This window comes from Hippopotamus amphibius, chromosome 14 (genome assembly GCF_030028045.1).
Source record: "Hippopotamus amphibius kiboko isolate mHipAmp2 chromosome 14, mHipAmp2.hap2, whole genome shotgun sequence".
Taxonomy (NCBI): Eukaryota; Metazoa; Chordata; class Mammalia; order Artiodactyla; family Hippopotamidae; genus Hippopotamus; species Hippopotamus amphibius.
The window spans coordinates 13877402-13898894 of record NC_080199.1 but is presented as its reverse complement, the minus strand read 5'-3'; the positions used below and the strand labels follow the sequence as shown (position 1 = coordinate 13898894).

The 21493-nt window shown below is 37.6% G+C and overlaps 1 protein-coding gene across 1 annotated transcript in view; it reads left to right on the top strand.

Moving 5' to 3' along the window:
• Nucleotides 1-21493, top strand: part of HS6ST3 (heparan sulfate 6-O-sulfotransferase 3) — a 656854-nt gene that overhangs the window by 201766 nt on the left and 433595 nt on the right. The window lies entirely within an intron of this gene.

The following is a 21493-nucleotide window of genomic DNA, read 5'->3' as shown; positions in this document are numbered from 1 at the left end:
AACAGAAATTTCTAATAATTCCTCTTAAATTCACTCCCATCTCTAGATTGTGGGCATTGTGTACCTGGATCTTATTAACAGCTGGAAACGCTAATCACATTTTTATTTGGAGGCAATAAATTTATTGACAATGATAAACTTGGTTGTCAAATATAATCATTCATATTTGCTTGATATATTTGTAAATATTTCTAAAGAATCCGTATTTATCTCCTAAGTAAACATTTAGTTTTAAAGTGCTTCATGAATGTTTTAATTTTTATATTATTTGATAGACAATATACTGATAGCAAATTTTTCTTGAACTACAAAGAACATAGAAAATGCATCATTTATGGAGTTTTCTAACTTGCAGTGTTCTTTATTCTTCTTGTCAAATTTTAGACAGCTCAGTATTTACACAAATTATACAATTTATGCTTTAGAATCTGTACAGATTCTACTGAGTAAATATACATATTGCATATAGAGTTTTCATTATACATGAAAATTTTAAATAAGTTATTTCACATTAGCATATTTGCATAAAATGATATACAACTACTTGGAGCATCAAATACCAAGTCCCATGTAAATCATTAATAGTTTAATATCCTTAGCAATTGTTATACATAAACATAATTATCAGTGATTTGTACTGCAATCTACATGTATCCCACAGGAGTACACATAATATACCTTGGCCATACATAACTGGTTCAAGATTCTTTTGTTATTTGCCTTCATATGAATTGTCAGGTTCATGGTTTACTGATCCCCCTTAGTTAAAATAAGCCCACATTATTTGTTTTTTAATAAATTTATTTATTTATTTTTTGGCTGTGTTGGGTCTTCGTTGCTGTGCACGGGCTTTCTCTAGTTGTGGTGAGTGGGGGCTGCTCTTCATTGTGGTGCGTGGGCTCCTCATTGCTGTGGCTTCTCTTGTTGCCGAGCATGGGCTCTAGGCACGCGGGCTTCAGTAGTTGCAGCACATGGGCTCAATAGTTGTGGCTCACGGGCTTTAGAGCACAGGCTCAGTAGTTGTGGCATATGGGCTTAGTTTCTCCGCGGCATGTGGGATCTTCCTGGAGCAGGGATTGAACCCTTATCCCCTGCATTGGCAAGCAGATTCTTAACCACTGCGCCACCTAGGAAGTCTGAGCCCGCATTATTTTTGCTTCAAATGATCCGTGTGAAGGTGAGTTAAATACTGTCCCTCTTAGAGTGAAAGTGCTCGTTAGTAGTTTTTCTTTTTCAGGAGGACGAGAGGCGTCCCATTGACTGAGTCAGTTTCTCCAGTCAGGAGACGTGCATGCTTGCTCTGCACAGATGGCTTTCTTGCTTCCATGTGCAAGTTCATAGCTCCTTTTTGTGTTCCAGGACTTCCGTCAGGAAGTGTTTAACCCAAATTAATAACCTTTTAACTTTTAAGAGAAAATGAAATCCCTATACAACTGGATACTAGTTGATAAGAAATCCTGATTCTAACAAATAATTTTTGTCATCATTTATACTAAGCAGGCTTTAAAGTCCCTTATCTGGAGCAGGTCCTAGGTTGGGTGCGAAGTCGATGGGCAACATTGATTCAAATAAATACAAGGAAGATGCAGGCAAAGCAATCAATGTTAAAATTAAAAAATGTGTACATCAAATAGATGATTTAATAGCGTTATAATTCCCAGAGGAATAATTATGTATGAAATTATACATGGAAGTAAGCCATGAGATTTCTGTCAGTCTTCTACATTCAGTTAGTCTAGGGAAGGTTTAAGAAAGAAGAGGGATTTTAAGATATGTTTCAGTGAAAGAATGTGCTCTCTCTAATATCGTATCTTGGGTAGCAAATTACGCTTTCAGTGTTCTGCTTGCATTCGTAATCGTAGGAGGTTATTTAGATGCATAGACATAGTGAAACTTCAAAACTGAGGGAGTAATGCCCATACGTTTCTGCAAATAATAGGAGTAATTATTAAATGTAGTTTCCTGGAAAAATTGAAAAAAAAACTTACCTTACTAGAAGTTGGTAATATCCTAATTCTGGACACTTTGGAACCCTATAAACATTTTTTTAAAAATGCTACTTTAAAATTTTCTACATGTGTGTGATGAGTTTGTTAAAAAATGAACTGCCAAGATGCTTCTTAACATAATTCGTTAGATATGTTTGAGATTATTCTTGAGGATGTGTCCATTAATTATGTTCTTTTGACTGATTTATTGTGGCAAAGGAAATAATTTATTGTATATTGAATAATTCAAAATTCCTAATAATAAGATAGCTCCTTCAATGGGCAGGATATATAATATGAGTATGAATTCATGATATAGAGTGAGATTTAATAAAATAAAATTTATCACCAAGAACAAACTCCTACTTCATATACATATTTTCTTAATATACTTTATATGTGCTGCTGCAAGAATGCTGTAATTTGCTTTTTGAAATTATAGCTCTCCAGGATGAGAGGGAAGCTTGATTTGATTAATTATGCTTACAAGCTGTTAGCGGGGGGGGGGGGGGGGGGGGGAAGAAAACCGTTTTGACTTTAGTTTTTGCATAATTGCTGCTTTTTGGATTTACATGACTTCCATCAGTTGTTGAGAAATGAAGAAGTAATTTATTTTAAAGAGAGAGATAAGATGAAGGGTCGAGGGTATCAATATGGAGAAGTAATGACATTTAACTACTACTTTAATGTGGTGATCAGTAAGATGAGAGAAAGCATTTATTAAAATGTTAGTATCGCACTTTGTAGATACTTTTCAATCTTTAAGAAAACAATTATTCTTATATTTAGAGGACTGGTTTCTTGGAGGATTTTCATTTTACTTAACTGACGACATTTTACACAATCGATTGCTTCTGCACTGCTTCCTTGAAAGCATTTGTGATGATCTTTGAATCTGGTATTCGTTATCTTACTTAGAAGAGTAATTGAGATTCATTTCAGTCCTTCTTAGTCAAATAATTATAATGAGACAGAAAATATTTATTGCTGATACCAAGACAATGCTGTAGATGCAAAGCGTTAGGAAAACAGAAAATATAGGCAGCTCAATATCCAAAATAAGTCCCCTGAGTTGCAGACAGTGTAAAAATTAGATATAAAGGTCATTAAAATAATCAACTTATTTCCTCTTCTCTAGAATTAATTAGTAGGTATTGTATCAGACTTACATAAAAGATAGCAAGACATTTAAGTCTGTGTTACTAACTCTGGGAAGTTAGGGGTGAAAGTTATTTCTGAGGTGCCATTTTCATTCTTGTTTCCATTTCCATTCCATTCTTATTCCTTTCTTCCTGTACACTCTTAATTCTGGAATCCAGCAAGAACCCCTCTCAACAGCCGTGTTTGGTTAAGATTAGCTTGTTCTTTTTAAGTTCACAGCTTCATAAATATGCATACTATTCTGGGAAGCAAAGATTCTGTCCATGACAATTTGCTGTCTTGTGGCATGCATGGTATTATAGCCTGTTACAATGGGGAAATTGCATACACGTGTTGACTGAAGAGTTTTACTGATCGGAATTTAAGAATTTCCTGAGAAGATTAGGAAAATTAACCTTTGTCTAGAGGGAAAGAAAGAAAAATTGTATTTGGCATATTTCTCCTATATTTGTACAAAATATTTACACAGTCTTCCACTGTGAAAAAACTAACTTAAAATATTCTCTAAGTGAATTTTCTGAGCAAATGTATACTTAGCATAGTTTGCAAATATTTATTTTCCTCAAATTTTATTCTTATATTGTTCTAGGTTAGGCACTAGGATGTTATAGTACTTTGATCTACTCTTTACTTAGCATTTATCACCTTCTGGTTTTTGTTGTTTATTTTTACACTTAGTCATACATTTTGCAGGGAGCGGGCATTTATTTTCGCATCTGCTTGGTTCCATGCTGAGCATGGACATAGGTGGTGCTTAATAAATACTGTTTAACTGAAAGATGATAGTCAACATCAATGGTGGTCAAAATGATTAGAGGCTTCATTTTTACTGTGATAAGAATGTAAATATAATCTGTTAAGAGCTTGGTACTGATTTGTTTATTAGAAATATTTAATTGAATTCCTGTTCTGACTAGGGTTAGTTTCTTTAGCAGCAAAAATTTTACAAATATCAGGGTACTTAAACCAAGTTCTGTAGTCCACTGGGGCTCTACAAATGGGTTTAATATTAATAGAAACCGAAATAATTTGCAAACGTTGCATTCATGTCCATTTTTCCTGCAGAGAGGATCAAAGCTTTTATTAGATTCTTAAAGTGGTCTGTGACTTAAGATTAAAAATGACTGAGCTAATAGATTAGTTGTTTTGGTGAACATTCCAGATTTTGTCAGTTATCACATGTTCTCTCTGTGCTTTATCATTTGAATTAAATTTTGATAAAAAGTGAAGAACATATGTTCCTGTTCAACACTGCATTCAATGTTTAAAGTTTAAGAACACTTTAATGTCCTTACGTTTCACCATAAGAAGAGACTTTAAATGAGAGGAATATTGGTAAAGAAAATTGATAGCTAAAAATATTAAGGGGGAAAGTATGTTACGAAACTTATGTACAGTAGGTATATAGTATATAATTAAATATATGTCACATAAATAAAATGTTTCTAAATGCATAAAGACAAGGGAAATATCCTCAAAAGATCTGTAGTGATTATTTCTGGGTGGTGAATCTTATAGAATTTATTTTTTTTTCTTTTGGCATTAAAATCTATATTTTAAAATCTGCTCTTCAAATCTTATTAAAAAATATACCCTTCTACCATGTAAGGACACAGAGAGAAGTCATAAGTCTATAACCTGAAAGAGGGGCTTTACCAGAACTAGCTGTGTTGGCCCTCTGATCTTGAACTTCCAGCCTCCAGAACTGTGAGAAATAAATTTCTGTTGTTTATAAGTCCCTCCCCACCAAAAAAAATACATAGTGACTAGGACTTAGAAGGTCTTTCTCTCAGAAGTTGTTCTTTGCATTTTGTCAGGTTTGAATATAAACACAAACATGTACATATACACAAACGTACACATACACACATATATATACATGTACTTATAACCAAATAGAGAGAGCAGTCTTATTCAATATTAGAATAATTTAAACATCATTGAAACAAAATTTTATCACTGTGTTTTGAGAACCCTGTGCTTCCATTCTCAATGAATCTATCCTTTGCTTAAAAGTCCTAGGTTTGCAGCAGGCTAAAGGGATGTCTCAACTTTGGGGGCACAGGTTGGAAGTTGGAAGGATTCAGAAAATAGACGGGCTGGAGAAAGTAAGTTAACTTACCAGTCAGTGATGAAGTGGGAGGTTCCTGGATTATCTATACAATTATTGACACGCTCCACATCCTTCAACATTGCATGAACACTTTTTCGAGTTTTTCCTGTCTTTTATCCCTTACAGGGTTACCCTGGATATTCGTTTAACTATAGTTTAATTATAAAAATATTTTTGTTTTTTTGAAAGCTAGGGAGTTCCCAGCAAATATTATGTTGCTTTGTGCTATACCTGCCCTTTCCAGTATAAGTTGAATGGATCCCTTTGACCACTGCCCACCAAGAAAACGAAACAAAACAAAACAAAACAAAACAAAACCCTCTCAAAACCATGGAATCAGATTTACAAGTAGAAATTCAAAAATATTATTACCTTGGGTCCAGATGACTCTAATGAAACCAAGAGGACAAATGAACAAAAAGTATCCTAATGAATGAATGTGATCACTAGTTTTCATGTTTGACATTAAACTGTAAAATGCCACCATATTATGTACCATATTTATAAAAGGAATCCAAGTATCTACGTGGCCCGGTAAGCACTTGGAGGAACTCCACATTGTCAGGGTGTCATTAGGAAAGACAGATTTATGAGGTTTAATGAAGCACCTCGGTAATATTGATGTCCTGTGTGCTCTTTCATTTTTCTGTCCCCTCATTTCACTGCCCAGAGCCCCTGGAGCTGTGGAGCAGCAGTATATATGTATATCTGCATATATCAATCTCAAGTCATCAAAGCACATGAAATGTAAACTTTGGTACTTGGCTGGGCGGGTGTGGAAGACACTTCCCAGAAGTCTCTTTTTTTTTTTTTTTTTTGAAGAACTTTTATTGAGATACAGTTAACAGACAATAAACAGCATATATTTAGAGTGTACAATTTGGTATCCCAATCTCTCAATTCATTCCCCCCCAACCCTCCCCGCTTTCCCCACTTAGTGTCCATGTGTTTGTTCTCTACACCTGTGTCTCTATTTCTGCCTTGCATTTCCTCTTTCATAGTTGTTAGCATTTGCCTTATGTATTGAGGTGCTCCTATATTGGCTGCATATATATTTATAATTGTTATCTCCCCTTCTTGGATTGATCCCTTGATCTTTATGTAATGTCCTTTCTTGTCTCTTGTAACATTTTTTATTTTAAAGTCTATTTTATCTGACATGAATATTGCTACTCCAGCTTTCTTTTGATTTCCATTTGCATGGAATATCTTTTTCCATCCCCTCACTTTCCATCTGTATGTGTCCCTAGGTGTGAAGTGGGTCTCTTGTAGACAGCATATATATGGGTCTTGCTTTTGTATCCATTCAGCCAGTCTGTGTCTTTTGGTTGGTGCATTTAGTCCATTTACATTCAAGGTAATTATTGCTATGTATGTTCCTATTACCATGTTCTTAATTGTTTTGTTTTTGTATTTGTAAGTCCTTTTCATCTCTTATGACTCCTGCTTAGAGAAGTTCCTTTAGCAATTGTTGTAGGGCTGGTTTGGTGGTGCTGAATTCTCTTAGCTGTTGCTTGTCTGTAAAGCTTTTGATTTCTCCATCAAAACTGAATGAGATCCTTGCTGGGTAGAGTATTCTTGGTTGTAGGTTCTTCCCTTTCATCACTTTAAATATATCATAGCACTCCCTTCTGGCTTGCAAAGTTTCTGCTGAGAAATCAGCTGTTAACCTTATGGGAGTTCCCTTGTATGTTATTTGTCGTTTTTGCCTTGTTGCTTTTAATAACTTTTCTCTGTCTTTAATTTTTGTCAATTTGACTACTATATGTCTTGGTGTGTTTCTCCTTGGGTTAATCCTGCCTGGGACTCTCTGCACTTCCTGGACTTGGGTAGCTATTTCCTTTCCCATGTTAGGGAATTTTTCAACTATAATCTCTTCCAGTATTTTCTCCAATCCTTTCTCTCTCTCTTCTCCTTCTGCGACCCCTACAATGCAAATGTTGGTGCATTTAACATTGTCCCAGAGGTCTCTTAGGCTGTCTTCAGTTCTTTTTATTCTTTTTTCTTTATTTTTTCTGCATCAGTGATTATCACCATTCTGTCTTCCAGGTCACTTATTCGCTCTTCTGACTCAGTTAATCTGCTGTTGGCTCCTTCTAGTGTATTTTTCATTTCAGTTATTGTGTTGCATATCTCTGTTTGTTTGCTCTTTAATTCTTCTAGGTCTTTGGTAAACTTTTCAATCTTTGCATCCAGTCTTTTTTCAAAGTCCTGGATCATCTTCACTATCATTATTCTGAATTCTTTTTCTGTAAGGGTGCCTATCTCCTCTTCATTTAGTTGTTTTTCTGGGGTTTTATCCTGTCCCTTCATCTGGTACACAGTCCTCTGCTTTTTCATTTTCTCTATCTTCCTGTGGCTGTGGTTTTCAGTTCCACAAGATGAAATACTGCTGATACTGCTTGATCCCGCTGTCTGCCCTCTTGTGGAGGAAGCTATCTAGGAGGCTTGTGCATCGACACTTCCCAGAAGTCTTAACTGAAGAGAGCGAGGTAGGAGATGGTGTTAGCCAGAGCAGGGAGGCCACAGCTCAACCCCTTCTCTGACTTAACCACCAGACTTGTCCTAGGAAACACAGGTTGAGAGCAGGTTGAAATGGTTGTTCATTTTTTGGCTGGAAGGTATTCATCCCTTGTATTGTAAAAGTAAGTAGATTTCCTTTGAGAAACCAGACTCTTCTGCACATATATCGTATATTTGAGGTGGCCATGCCTCTGGCCTGCACAGATAGAACATTCTGCAATGTCCTGTGCAGAGAAATGGATTCAGAGAAGGCATATGAGATGCAATGCAGTTTTTCTGTGGCTGGTAAATCCACAGAAGAGGTGGGTCTGTAGCTCCTGGCAACAGTCTAGCCATGAAGAGAAACTTGAGAATAAATCCAATGTGGAGAAGGGTGGGTTTCAAGATGGAGAGAGTGTGGGTTCTGGGGACATTGTTTGAACTCTTGAGTACATCTCTGTTAGCTTTTTCATTTTCATCAGCCACTGAGTTCCTTTTTTGTTTAATCCACTTTGAATTTTTCTTTCTTTTTGTCATCTACAACACACATGTTCCTAATGGATACAATCCCTGCTTCTTCCTGGAAAGCACACAGACTCTGTATTAGCTGGACAGTAGACTCATGTTCCTTAATAGCACTACAGAATCTGACCCATTGCCAGCAGCCTTTCATTTTCTTTGGATTTTTCCTTGTTAAGCTTCTAAATTCTTAAATTGGATGCCTAGCCCAATAATGGTCAGCCCTTCTTTTCAAATACAAACATTTAAGTTTACACATTTTTTTTTTTAAGTAATGACTTATTTGGACTGCCCAGGTTTTGTTTTTGGCCATGCTGCATGGCTTGCAGGATCTTAGTTCCCCGACCCGGGATTGAACCTGGGGCCTTGGCAGTGAAAGCTCAGAGTCTTAACCACTGGGCCGCCAGGGAATTCCCTGGATTTCCCAGGTTTTGATATATAATATTTTCTGTTTTCCATTATGATCATTACTTGGCCTATGAGTTATTTACATTAAAAAAAATCACCATTCATGATACTTTAATTTTCTTTGTTACTGATTTCTCAGTTGATTGAAGCATTAAGGTCAGAGAATGTGATACATATGATACTATTTGAAATATGTGTGGACTTGTTTTATGGTCTGCTATATGGTCAATATTCATAAATGTTCCACAGATGAATGTGTGTATATAAATTATAACTATAATTTATATTGTTTGTTAATTCCATTCAAGTCATTTTATATCTCTTTTAGTTTACTTGTTGCTGGTGCTGTCCTGTGTCATCAGTTACTGAAAGCTCTCTGTTAAAAAACTCCACGTTATAGTGAATCTTTCAAGGTTGCTTATTAGTTCTGTCAAATTTTGCTTTATTTATTTGAAATTTGTGTTGTTAGCTGTATACAAGTTTAGAATTATTATATCTTCCAGGAGGACTGAATCTTTTAGCATTATGTATTTATTTTCTTTTTCACTAAAAATTCTTCTTGCCTTTGAATATAAGTGCATTTTAAGTTTATATAAACAGCAATATCACTTTCCTTTTGGGTAGTGTTTACCTATAGATTGCTTTCTATCTGGGTTACTGGAAATTGGCAAGTGCCTTAGGGAGTTGCTGGATTGAGAGACTGCCTGCCACCTTGGATTTTGGTACTTTCTGTTATCTTTTTAGGATTTCCTTTATTTTCTTATGGTCTTGCAAGCTCAGCCATGCACTAGAACAGATTTTTTTTTTTAAATAATTATGTTTTACATTTTTATGAAAGTTTATTTTGCCTGCTATTTTGTGAGAAATGGAAATTCTCCTCCATTATCTGCCCATTTAATCCTTATCACTCTTAAAGTCTCTAAAGCTTCCTCTTTAGAGAGCTTTTCAGTGTCAGACAAAATTAACTATCCTTCCTCAGAATTTCCCCATATTATTTATACCTTCATTTAGCACTGATTTCATTTAGTTGTAGTCAGTTTTCATTTATATATCTTAGCTCATGCAATTCTTCCCCACTTCCCTCCAACAAGGCCTTCCCTGTTTCTGCCCATCTTCCTAAGTGCCATAGATTCTTCCCAAGTCTGGTACAAATTTCGTATCCCACATGATGGTTTCAAATATTCTGCTCCTTGCTGATGCATTTCATCTCTGAACTCCTATTGCCTTCTTACCTTATGTCACAGAGATAGCAAATTATGGTTCATAGTCTTGTCTTGTTCTCTGAGTTTATGATGTTCCCAGATAGAAACCAGAAAAAGGTTAATATATTCTTGTCCTATCCCCTTCTAATGGTTGGAGTCTCCTTGCCTCTTGAATTGTAGGTAAGATGGACTTGAATCACCACCACACACAGCATATATCTAAAACCCTCCCCAAGCTATATACCTTTCCCAGGCTGGAGTAGAGATGTGGTTCACCTCTGTCTTCAGTCTCCTTTTCTCACAGGTTTAGCTGTTTATGGATCATGTTTACATGCCATACTTGCTGCTTTTGTTCTTCCCACATCAATTCAGGTATGAAATCCATTCTTTTAATTTCTACAAGGAAACCCACTCACCTAAGGCAGTTATTGCTTATAATATGCTTTACTAGAGATTGGGAGATTTGTATCCAGCAATGCAAGGCAATTTAACTTTATTATTTTAACGTTATTTTAAAGATAAAGTAAGTTAAACTTTATTATTTTCCATATCTTTTCTTAAAAATCACTCATAAATCCTATCATCAGGACTCATTTTCCTGATGACCTGCCCAAATGTTGCTGCAGCCTTACATCAGCATTCTGGCTTCTTTCTTTTCCCCAACTCTTATCCTAATGCCCCACATTTCCGGTTGTTTTTAATACTAAGTAGTAGAAAAAAATTCCCCTTTATTTCTGTAGATCCTCAGGTTTTCACTAATCCATCACATAGCCTACCTACCAAGGTATTTTTCCTAAACCCAAATCTCTGGGGCAGCTGTTAAGACGATAGCATTTTCATTCACTTCTGCCCTAACTCAAACATATCTTGTTCTAGCAGCTGGAGGCTAGCTTCGTGTTTTCTCGCAAGCCCTCCTTTAGCAGTGTGGTCACTAGGAGGTAAGAACCCAGGTGGCAAGGTGCAGCTGCTGCTAGCTATTTCTGATGGCACGATTGAGCAGGAGAAAAGAATTATGCAGCAAAAATGTTTTTAGCATTTTCTCAGTTGACTCTACCTGTTTTCTGAATCCTGGTACTGTACCTTTTTTTTGTTCTAAACTTTCCAAGATAAGAAAAACTGGAATAGCTCTGCAAAAAAAAATTGGCTTTTTTTTTGGGGGGGGGAGGGAGAGGGTATGTGAGGGTGGGGTGCAGAGGAAGAAAGAAAGAAATGTAGAAGTATATACTTCATGTCTTTAAAATTATGTAACTCAACAGACTGGGCCCATTCATCTAATGCTTATTTTATTTTGAAGAGGCAAATCAGTCTATATGTCTTTGCAAAGGGTAGATATTTGTGTGAAAAATAAACCAACATCATGAACAATAGCTACATTCATCAACATGGATGAATTTCAAACACATACTGTGAAAGAAACATATCTCAGAAGAGAATATAGTAGGTATTATTCAATTTAAGTAAAGTATAAAAATAGGTAAAACCAAACTATGAATTGTTTAAAGTTATGTACAAAAGTAATAAATATAATTTGGGGATGTATGGGAATACTCTGCTTATTGGTCTGAGAGTCAGATGCAGGTATTTTATTTTATTACTGCTCCTTAAACTATACAATTACTTTTATACATTTCATATGCTTTTGTATGTATTCTATACTTCAACGTATGATAAATACATAAATTAGACAACAAAAGCATAAAACAAATAAAATACAGCAACACACCTATATCAACAAAGACTATATCAGAAATTCTTAAATTTCCAAAATCTGGCATTAGGTCCATTGGTGGATGAACAATCTAAATGTATTTGACCTTGGGAAAAAATAAAGTACAATTGCTACTAAACAAAAAGTCTTTCTTCTTGTTGAATATATCAACTGTAGAGGAGAAAATCAGTGACTCATATCATACTACACCCAGTGTCTGCACAAAGGATTTAGATTAATTATTCTTGGGAGGTTCAGACATATTTCTCTAAGATCTTGACAACTGATATTGGTTGGTTATGACCCAAGCCATTACAGAGAAACAGAAAGAAGCAGACCATCATCATTTCTGTGGAAATAGAAAAGTTAAAATATAGCCAATTATTATTAATAGTTGCAGAATAAATAAGGATAAACATAACACATTATTTAACCTGATAGCTAGGAATCTATTACTTGAAGTGCAAGAATATGCTTTTAAACACTCTCTTTACATTCAGAACAATAACTGCCACCATTTACATTTAGGTTTTTGGTAAGATCCCCTTTCAGAGATCAAAAATGAGAAAAATCTGACAAATCTTTCTGTACAGAATGTGTCAAAGCTCATGATGAAATTGCTGCTTTATATAATATAGAATGTAATTTCCCCATTTGTATGCGTTAATATCTTTTCTTTTTACTTGATTCTCCTTGTCAGCCAATATAACAAATGAAAATGCCATTTTGTTTATAAAAGACTGTTTATGTTAATCATACAATTATATGTATTTTCTCAGACTTGGTACCTTTCAGCTGAGGATATTTCTATTCCTCTGCATTTTCAATAGCAAGCTTGCTAGTCCTTTGAATAGGTAAAATAGATACCCAAGGGAGATGTGACTTTTTCCAAGTTGTGCATGAAGTCAGTGGGTTTTCTTTATAATAAGACCATGTTCCCTTTTTCTCCTTTTGTGAGAAAAACAGGAGTTGACATTATTGTGGAGTATACCAACATACTTCAGCACTTGGTTTCTTTCCAGAACCCTGGAGTGCTCACTTCTGGTTGTATTTTTTAAATTTTCATCATTGTGTTAATATTTACAGTTTGTATTGAACACATATTTGGAGCACATATTTGCGGTAAGTGCTGTTTTGTTTTCTTAAATCAGTACTTGTGGACCACTATAGGTATAAGATTATATGCACTTGATTGTGTGATTCTGAGTGTGTGAAGATCTCTCTTTAAAAAAGGAACAAGGAAGAACAGTCAAATAAAGAGAAAAAAAAACCCATAAACTCTGTAAGTTCCAAGCAATCCCAAGATGCTCGTCTCCATTGCCTCCTTGGGTTTTCTCCATATACAACTTATTTATCATGGATTTGGAGGACCTGGGAAGAAGCATAGTTCTATCAATGGTCTTTGTCCATCCAAAACCATAAGGTCACCCTGCAGGAAAGAAGCTCACTATCCTCAAGTTACCATTTGGCCTCTTCCCTCCTAAATGATGGGAAAATTGCAAGTCACATCTAGTTTGTTAGTTTTATTTCAATTATGATAATTTTAGCTGAAAGCTAAATTAGAGCTTAATTTTAGTCACAGGCAGCAGGAGCAGATGCTACTTTTCTGGCTCCTGGACATTTCTCCTCCTCATAGGAACAAACACGCCTACCCCCCTTCTCTTTTTTCACCACTTTCTCTATTATATATAAAGCAACATGGGGAAAATGGCCAGGCAGTCTTAAATCACAAAGAATCACTCTTTAGATGTTGGTCACCTGTGAATTCCAAATTCGAATGATGACATTCAAAGTAAAACAATATTTGGCATAGAGATATTCATAAAGGAAAATGTTAATTCTGACTTAATATGTGTCCTTAGCTTTTTAAAATAATCATTTCAATGAGATATAATTTATACATCATCCATTTCATCCATTTCACGTTTACAACTCAATGATTTTTAGTATATTTGTGCAATTTTACAATGAAAACTACAAATAGAACATTTTCATCAGCCCCAAAAGAAACCCCGTGTCTGTTAGCAGTCACTCCCAGTTTCCCTCCAAACTCCCCCAGCACCTGGCAACCACCAATGTACTTTGTGTCTCTGTAGATTTGCCAATTCTGGACATTTCATATAAATGAAATGAGAATATGTAATTTTTTGTAACTAGCTTCTTTAATTTATCAATGTTGTCAAGGTTCATCTATGTTGTAACGTATATTGATACTTTATTGCTGAATAATATTCCTCTGTATGGATATACCACAGTTTATTGATCCATTCATCAATTGGTAGACATGTGGGCTGTTTCCGTGTTTCTGGCCATTATGAATAATGTTGCCGTGAGCATTTATGTACACGTTTTTGTGTGGGTGTATGTTTTCATTACTCTTGAGTCTATACCTAGCAATGGAATTGCTGTCACATGATAATTCTATATGTAATCTTTTGAGGAACTGCCAAACTGTCTCCCAAAGCTGTGGCAACATTTTCCATTCCCAGCAGCAATGTATGAGGGTTCCAGTGGCTCCTCGTCCTGAGCTTTCAATTGTTTTTGTTGTTGAGGCGCATTGGAATAAAAGTCTACACATAGCCTCAACAATGCAATGTCAACACCAGAACAAATATTTATCCAACTTGTTAGGACTTCTGCAGGTACATTTTAGGATTTGGCTGTACATAACTTGAGAATGGTCTTTCTAGAGCTCTTTGCTAGGAGTCAGAATATTTACCAGTACTGGAACTCTCTGAACACTGGAAAAACAAGATTGCTACCCCAGAAATTGTCTTCCTTTGTTCTCTGAGGACATCAGATATGGGTCTGTGGTTATGGTTTCTGATGAGGTTTGCCATTGAGTGCTTTAATGGCAGTGGGGTTTTCGGTTACTCCTCAAATGACTCCTTTCAAAAAAAAGAGCACTCCCTGAAATAGTGTCTTGAGGCTGTGTATTGGAGAATGAATATTCAGCTTCACGTGGAATCCTCCTTCTTTTGTCCTGCAAAGTCATTCTCATGCCTAAGTGAACACTTCGATCTTTTACTCACTGTTTTCTTAGCGAGATGCTTCCCCTTGGATTCTGAAATAGTTGTTTACTTCTCATTCAAAGCTCCAAAGTGCATTTGAGTATGTTTCTTGACTCAAAATTGAACTGTTGGAGGAAGATTGCAAACCTTCACAATGCCTGGTGTTATATTGTCTCTCACCCTGAAGTTTTCATTGAGATGTGAGAACATTCATTTCAAGTAAGTTTTCCTCACTCCTCACAATTGTACATAGCAGTGTTGTGATGGAAATAGACTGTGTTGAGGCATAAACTTGTGCAGAAAACTGACAAAGAAACACAGAAGGTTTGAAAATGAGCTTTGTTGTCTTAGAGATGGGGGTGAGATTCATCGCAATGCTATTTTTCCCATTTTAAGTTTTCTCTGACATGAGAGTGTGTCTTATTTATTTCTGCTGGGGATGGCATTTAGCTGACCAACAGTGTCAGCAGTCAGTGGCCCCAGCATGGCCCTGCAGCTGGTTGGAGGGCTTCTGGATGGATCTCAGCATCCCCGAGTCAGGGGACAGATGCTGAGACCCTGACTTCTCATAGTGAGTGGGATCTTGGATCAATCTGGTCTAAAGCCTTTGACGCCTCGGTGAGTCTGCTTCTTTGCAGAGCCTGCTGCCTCTGTGCCAAATCCCATTATGGGAGGTCAGTTTGGTATTGATGCTGGTCCAGATCAGACTGACATTTGCCTCATGTCTTTGGATTTTATAATGTGGATTTCTGACCCCTACTTAGGGCTGGGCTATGCAGCAAGGATGATTTCCTTGGTCCAGGTCCTATATTTTTAAACAGTTATTCTTTTCATCCCTTCTTGGCTATGATGAATAATCAGTATACTTTCTTTTTGACTCCGTCTAATAAATCCAACCTTTAAGAAAAGACATGTAGGTCTGTCTTCTTTTGGCTTTCTTATTTAATACATAAAATACTAAGGAAAAATGTTCTTTAATCCCTCTACTTTGAATCTCTTGCTCTTAGACTAAATCATTCATGATCTCTCCATGTTGAAGTTGTCTCCCTACTCCCAGATCATTTCTCCTGGATCCTTGAAGATTGAGCCTATACTTCACTGTCTCTCTTTACAACACCACTGCTGTCATGTTTTCTGGTGATTTCTGTATCTATGAGGATGATTCTTTCTGTAATCTTGCCTCTCATTTCCTTGATCACCACTCCTCTTCCTCTGATAATGAGTTTTTTTCCCCTGGTCTTTTTCAGCTGGTCCAGCCTGGATCTCATTGTTGCTGTTAACTTCAACTCCTCCACATCTTAATTTTAAGAATCCCATTCTGATCACCATGTCCTACATCTCCAACTTATTTTCTCTGTAACATGACTCCAGAGATTCTTTGACTTCTCTGGAACTACAACCCATCAATTACCACCTGTTCATGGTCTCTCACCCCCACCTCATGCCCTTCCTTCCCTCCAATACTGAGTGAATTCTATGATCAATCATTATATTTTTTTCCTTGCCCTTTGTCTCAGTGTCTGGCTGCTGTGTCACTTCATCATACTTGCTGCTTAGTAAAGCCATACTCCTAGGTGTATTCACTTCTCTGCACTTGTCATGCAGGTGAATGTGACCAGGGAGAAACAGACAATCATACTGGTAAGTTTCACTTTAAGGCATGAACATGAACCGCAGATGTGCCTGTACTGTGATTCCCTAGTCCATTCAATTTTTACTTTCCTATTCACTTTCATACCTTTCCCCCCAAACCCCAATACCTTTCTTCCCATCCTCATTCTCAACTGATAACTTTATTTCTATTTGACTGAAAAAAAAAATGGAAGCGATCAGAAAAGAACTTCCAGATTCCCTTCATCTCATCTACGCATTTGCATGCTCTGCTTTTATAACAACGACCATAGACATACTTTTTAGCACCTAAACCAAGCCAGCCTCTCAGCCTCTTTAATAGTTTCTACTGCTTTGTCTAATCAGGAACTCCAGGAATTTCTGACTTGCGTAAGCAATTTTCCCTCTCTGGTCATCTCCATCAACAGATAAAAATGCTGTTTATTTCCCATATTGAAAAAAAAAGAAACCCTTCCTTGAAGTCAACATCTTTCAAGCTTCTGCTCTTCTTCTCTTTTCTACTTTATAGCAAAACTCCTAAAAAGTGTTGCCTGAATTTACTGTCTCCATTCCACTCCTTCCATCCTTTCATGAAGCCACGACAGTCAGGCTTTCTTTCTATGACTCCACTGAAATTGCTTTCTTAAGGCTATTGATGACATCTATCTAGCTAGATGCAGCAGTCAATTGCCAGTTCTCCTCTGGCCATATCAGTGTATTTGACACAGTCAATCACTTCCTCTGTTTTGAATCACTGTCTTCACTTGACTTCCGGGACACCATACTCTTCTGGCTTTCCTCCAGCCTCCCAGTTGATTCTTCTCTCTCCCCTGCTAATTCTGCTTCACCTCCTTTTATTGGCACATCACAAGGCTCAGTCCTTGGACCTCTCCTCTGTTTCTCCCTTTAGTGGTCTCATCCAGGCTCATGATGTTAAATACCATCTATGGTTTATGTGTCCAAATCAGCATCTCTGGCCTGCACATCTTTCCATCACTCCTTATGAGATAGGCTGGGGACCTGGGACCCTTTACCAGAGTGCTCACACTTGCATCTGGACAAACGTCTCCTCAAGCAACAAAATACAAAGAAAATATAAGCAACTAAAAAATAACTGCATGCATGTGCAGTTGGGGCAAATTATGAAGAATAAGATACAAAAAGGCCAAAAACCAACTGCCACTTCTGAGGGAGGTGTCAGGAGAAAAAGTGGGATACTGTGTGTGTGATCCTTGCACACACAGCACCACCAAGGGGGTGGGGAGACCACCTAAGCCACCCCTCTGGCCTGAGCCACTGATCCGCCCCTACCTTCACCCCACTTAAGGAACTGGCTCGCCCCCCGCCCCCCCACTCCAGGAGCAAGCAAGGGCATCTGTTGCTTGTTTTTGCTCCCTCGTGTCCCCATACCTCCTTCCCTTCTTTGCATGGCATCATCTTCTCTGAAGAACCTATTTAGAATTGCAATCTGCTGCCTTCTGGAACTTTCTATTTTCCTTTCTTCTTTATTTTGTGTAACATTTATAACCATCTAACGTGCTGTATATTTTACATCTTGTTTATTTTCTGCCGCCTCCCTTCATAGAAAATAAGCTTCATAAGGGCAGGGATTTTTGTCCGTTTCATTCAATGGCAAGAACAGTGCCTGTTATAAAAAGAACTCAATAAATATTTGCTATGTGAATACCACATGGATTTAAATTGGGCCTTCTTATTACAACTTACTTCTTTTCAAAAACTGTATGAGGTGACAAGTCTTTAAATGAATCACACTGAGAAACTGACACAGGCTCCTGTGCCTGTGTGCTAGCCACGGAGATTTGCAGCACTAGAGTGGAGACAGCTCCAGGAGGAAACCGACAGAAGCAGCTGCTAAACACAAATGGGCTGGTAGAAGTTGCTGAAACTCCTTCTCTAGACATCTTCAAAAACTTTATTGTGTGGCTAACTGCTTCACCAGTAAGATGGAGGGCCTTATGAATAGCTTGAGGATAGGGACATAAAGTACCCTTCTTCTTTACTAGTTTTAATTTTAGTTAAGTAAAAAACTCTAAGGGAATTGCTTGCCAATGCTGAGAGACTTCACCGTAGTTAGTACCTGCTGTGGGTTCAATGGTGTCTACTCCCAAAGAATATATTGGAGTCTTGATCCCCGGTTCCTGTGAATAGAACCTTATTTGGAAATACAGGTTTTTTTTGCAGATGATCAGGTTAAGGTGAAGCATCAGGACTATGCCCTTATAGAAAGGGGAAATTTGAACACAGACATATACAGAGGGCTGATGATGTGAAGACGCAGGCAGAACATCATCTATAAGCCAAGGCATGGCTGAGGTCATCAGAAACTAGGAGAAGGGGCTGGAACAGAGGTCTTCTCAGCCTTCAGAACGAACTAACCCTGCCAACACCTTTCTTTCAGATTTCTAGACTCTAGAACTGTAAGACAGTAAATTTCTGTTGCTTAAGCCACCTAGTTTGTGGTTCTTTGTTATGGCAGCCCTAGGAAATTAATGTTATTTTAGTTTTATTACTGTATATAGCTTGGACATACTATTAGGACTGATAATTTATTTAAATCCCAGAGTTTTAGATTTTAATTATCTAGAGAAAATTTCCATCTATCACTTACTCACTAGTAAAATCATAGTGTATATGGTAGCATTCTCAGGCATTTAATGAAAAGAAGTATAATCTTACAGCTTTTTTAATGCAGCGTTTAGAGGGCTTACTTTATAAATAAAAGGACAAATTATGTTTAACTATTTAATGCTAGACATTAAGAAGTATTTTTAATAAATACTGCTTTACAAATGCAATTCATAAAAAATGATACCCCTTCAGAGTTTTCTGAGGCCAGATAATGTTTTCACATAACCTTAAACATTTAACATTAACTATTGGGACTATCAGTGAAGTCTGGAAGTAAGGGGCTAAATTTTGTCATTTAACTTGGTTGAGAAAGTTTTTAAGGCATTGTGAAATTCATTTAAATTGACAGATTTTAATGTTAGTAGGAAGTGGTTTTCTATGTTAAAATCTTTTCTCTCCTGTATTCATTGTGCATCTTAAGATATGGTAATATATACACAGAACTATGTTTTTTAAATACTTAATTTAGTTAGAAATTATTGTAAGAAAGAAAAGATCTAAGAAGAGCACAGTGGCTTAAAATTCTGTAGTGATAATGAACTTGGAGGGAACCTTGTATACTAAGTGAACTGTAGGCTAGAGACAATGCGAAAAATATACTCAAGTAATGTTATTGACTATCATCCAATTGGCTCCATTTGGGAAGGTCCATAATTTTAAACATATCTGATATATTCGATCACTTTCTTGCATGTTTCAGGTTTCTTTCCTCCAATTTTTATATTATAGTTTTAAATTTTGTTACACCTAAAGATACTTGACAGTTTCGTATGATATATAAAAGCACCGAAGGTCTGAGTATATATGACTCTTATCGGCCTTGTAAAGTTTGAATCTCAGTTCTGGCTTTAGCTTTACTGCCAACTAACTGATGACCTTGAGAAAGCCTCTTCACCTTTTTGATTTCTTTTTTGTCATTTATAAAACTCTAACAATCTGTTTAATTTGCCTCGACATCTTTGTGGAGCCTGACAAAGTTTGGATGTGTGGTTCTTTCAAGAATTTAGAGCCTGCGTGGCACCTTTTGAAATGTTCGGTGGGCGTTCTGTCTTGCTCTGCTCCTGGCTTTCTGTCCCTTCATCAGCAGAGGCCCTCTTAGGACATCTCATTTGAGAAAGTACTGCTCGATCTGTGAGAATTTGGAGAATGCTGCTGTGACTTAAGGGATTGCAAAGAAACACACTTGCAGGCCCTTCACATTTTGCACAGGGAGTTGCTTAGTGTCTAAAATATGCATTGACTTGCAAAGTGCCTATTTAAATGGTCCATCAGTAACACAGAGGTAAACATGCATTTGACAACATCTGCTTGAGGAAAGGAAATGGAAATGCAGACCCATAGCACATTAGGGGTCACAGGCTAATATTTAGGACCATAACTGCATGTATGACAGCTGAGCTCAGAAGCAGCCGAGGAGGTTCTCTGCAAAGAGTCCATGTTTATAATTCAGGGTCCAGGGTGCAGGGCGGTTTCCACACTTATGTCCTTTCTTGGCGGATCATTAACCTAAGGTGATAACTCTTTAGGGTTCTATGCTGTTAGGACTTGTGGTAAACGTCAGGTACTAGCAATGCAGAGGTGACAGGGCTGGGGCGGGGGTGGGGGCAGGAGTTGGCCATCTGGGTGTCAAGTCCCTCCTCTCTTTTTGAAATCCGGCAGTCCTGGATGGTACTGAGGGCTTTGGGGAAGCTTGTAACACCCTCCAGCTGCCGATAAGCTTTTGGAGTAACAGCAGTCCTGGGATTTGCTGGAGACATTGACAAGTGTGGAAGCCCTAGTCATATCCAGGGTAAAGATGCAGTGCATCATTATAACCAAATTCTGCTAGATGTGGATTTGAGGGTAGGTGCTTTATAAGATTTAAAGTTTCTTTTGATGGCGGGACACAGCACATTGACCCTTGAGTAGATGAAGGCAGAACTCTCTGTTGCTTATAGCTCCCAACAAGAGCAGGCTGCCAGGCAGGGCCACAGGAGAGGCTGTTCCCAGGGACAGGCTAGCAGCAGGCTGGAGCTGTAGGAGGCAGCCTGTGGATAACAAATGGGGTGGGGTTAGCTAGGTATCAGGGGTTCTCTGTGGGTTTGATAATTTAAATAATTCTGCAGGCTCCAGGGCACGGGGTCTCTCCTTAGTGGTCTGGTACCTGGCTTTCGAGCAATTAGGGCAGGTGCGTTGGAGCCCATGGTGTGAGAGCCTGATAAGGGAAATGATTGGGGGGTGTGGACTTAATTAGTTGGGCAAGAATGAGAGCTGACTGGCTTCTAGCCAGGGCCTGAAAAGTGGATCAAGATGGCATTTAAAAAAAAAAAAAAAGAAGAAGGAAACTATATTACAGTAGGTAGAGAGTCTATAATTGTTCGAGGACCTAGTCGATGCTTCTCAGCTCTGCCATGGGTTAGTGGGTGGCAGGGAGAACAGGTATTCAGGGAACTCAAAGACCTTAGAGGGCATCACCCAACACCACTCAAAACTCGTGTAAATTGGCCTTTGGGCATCTTGCCGTCCCTTGGAGGCTGAGGATCTTGGTGACATGGGAGGGGGCTGGTTGTTGCTAATTGGGGGTGGCTGGTGCAGGCGGTATCATGTGCTTATTAAGGGTTATCTACATAAGCAGGAGAGCC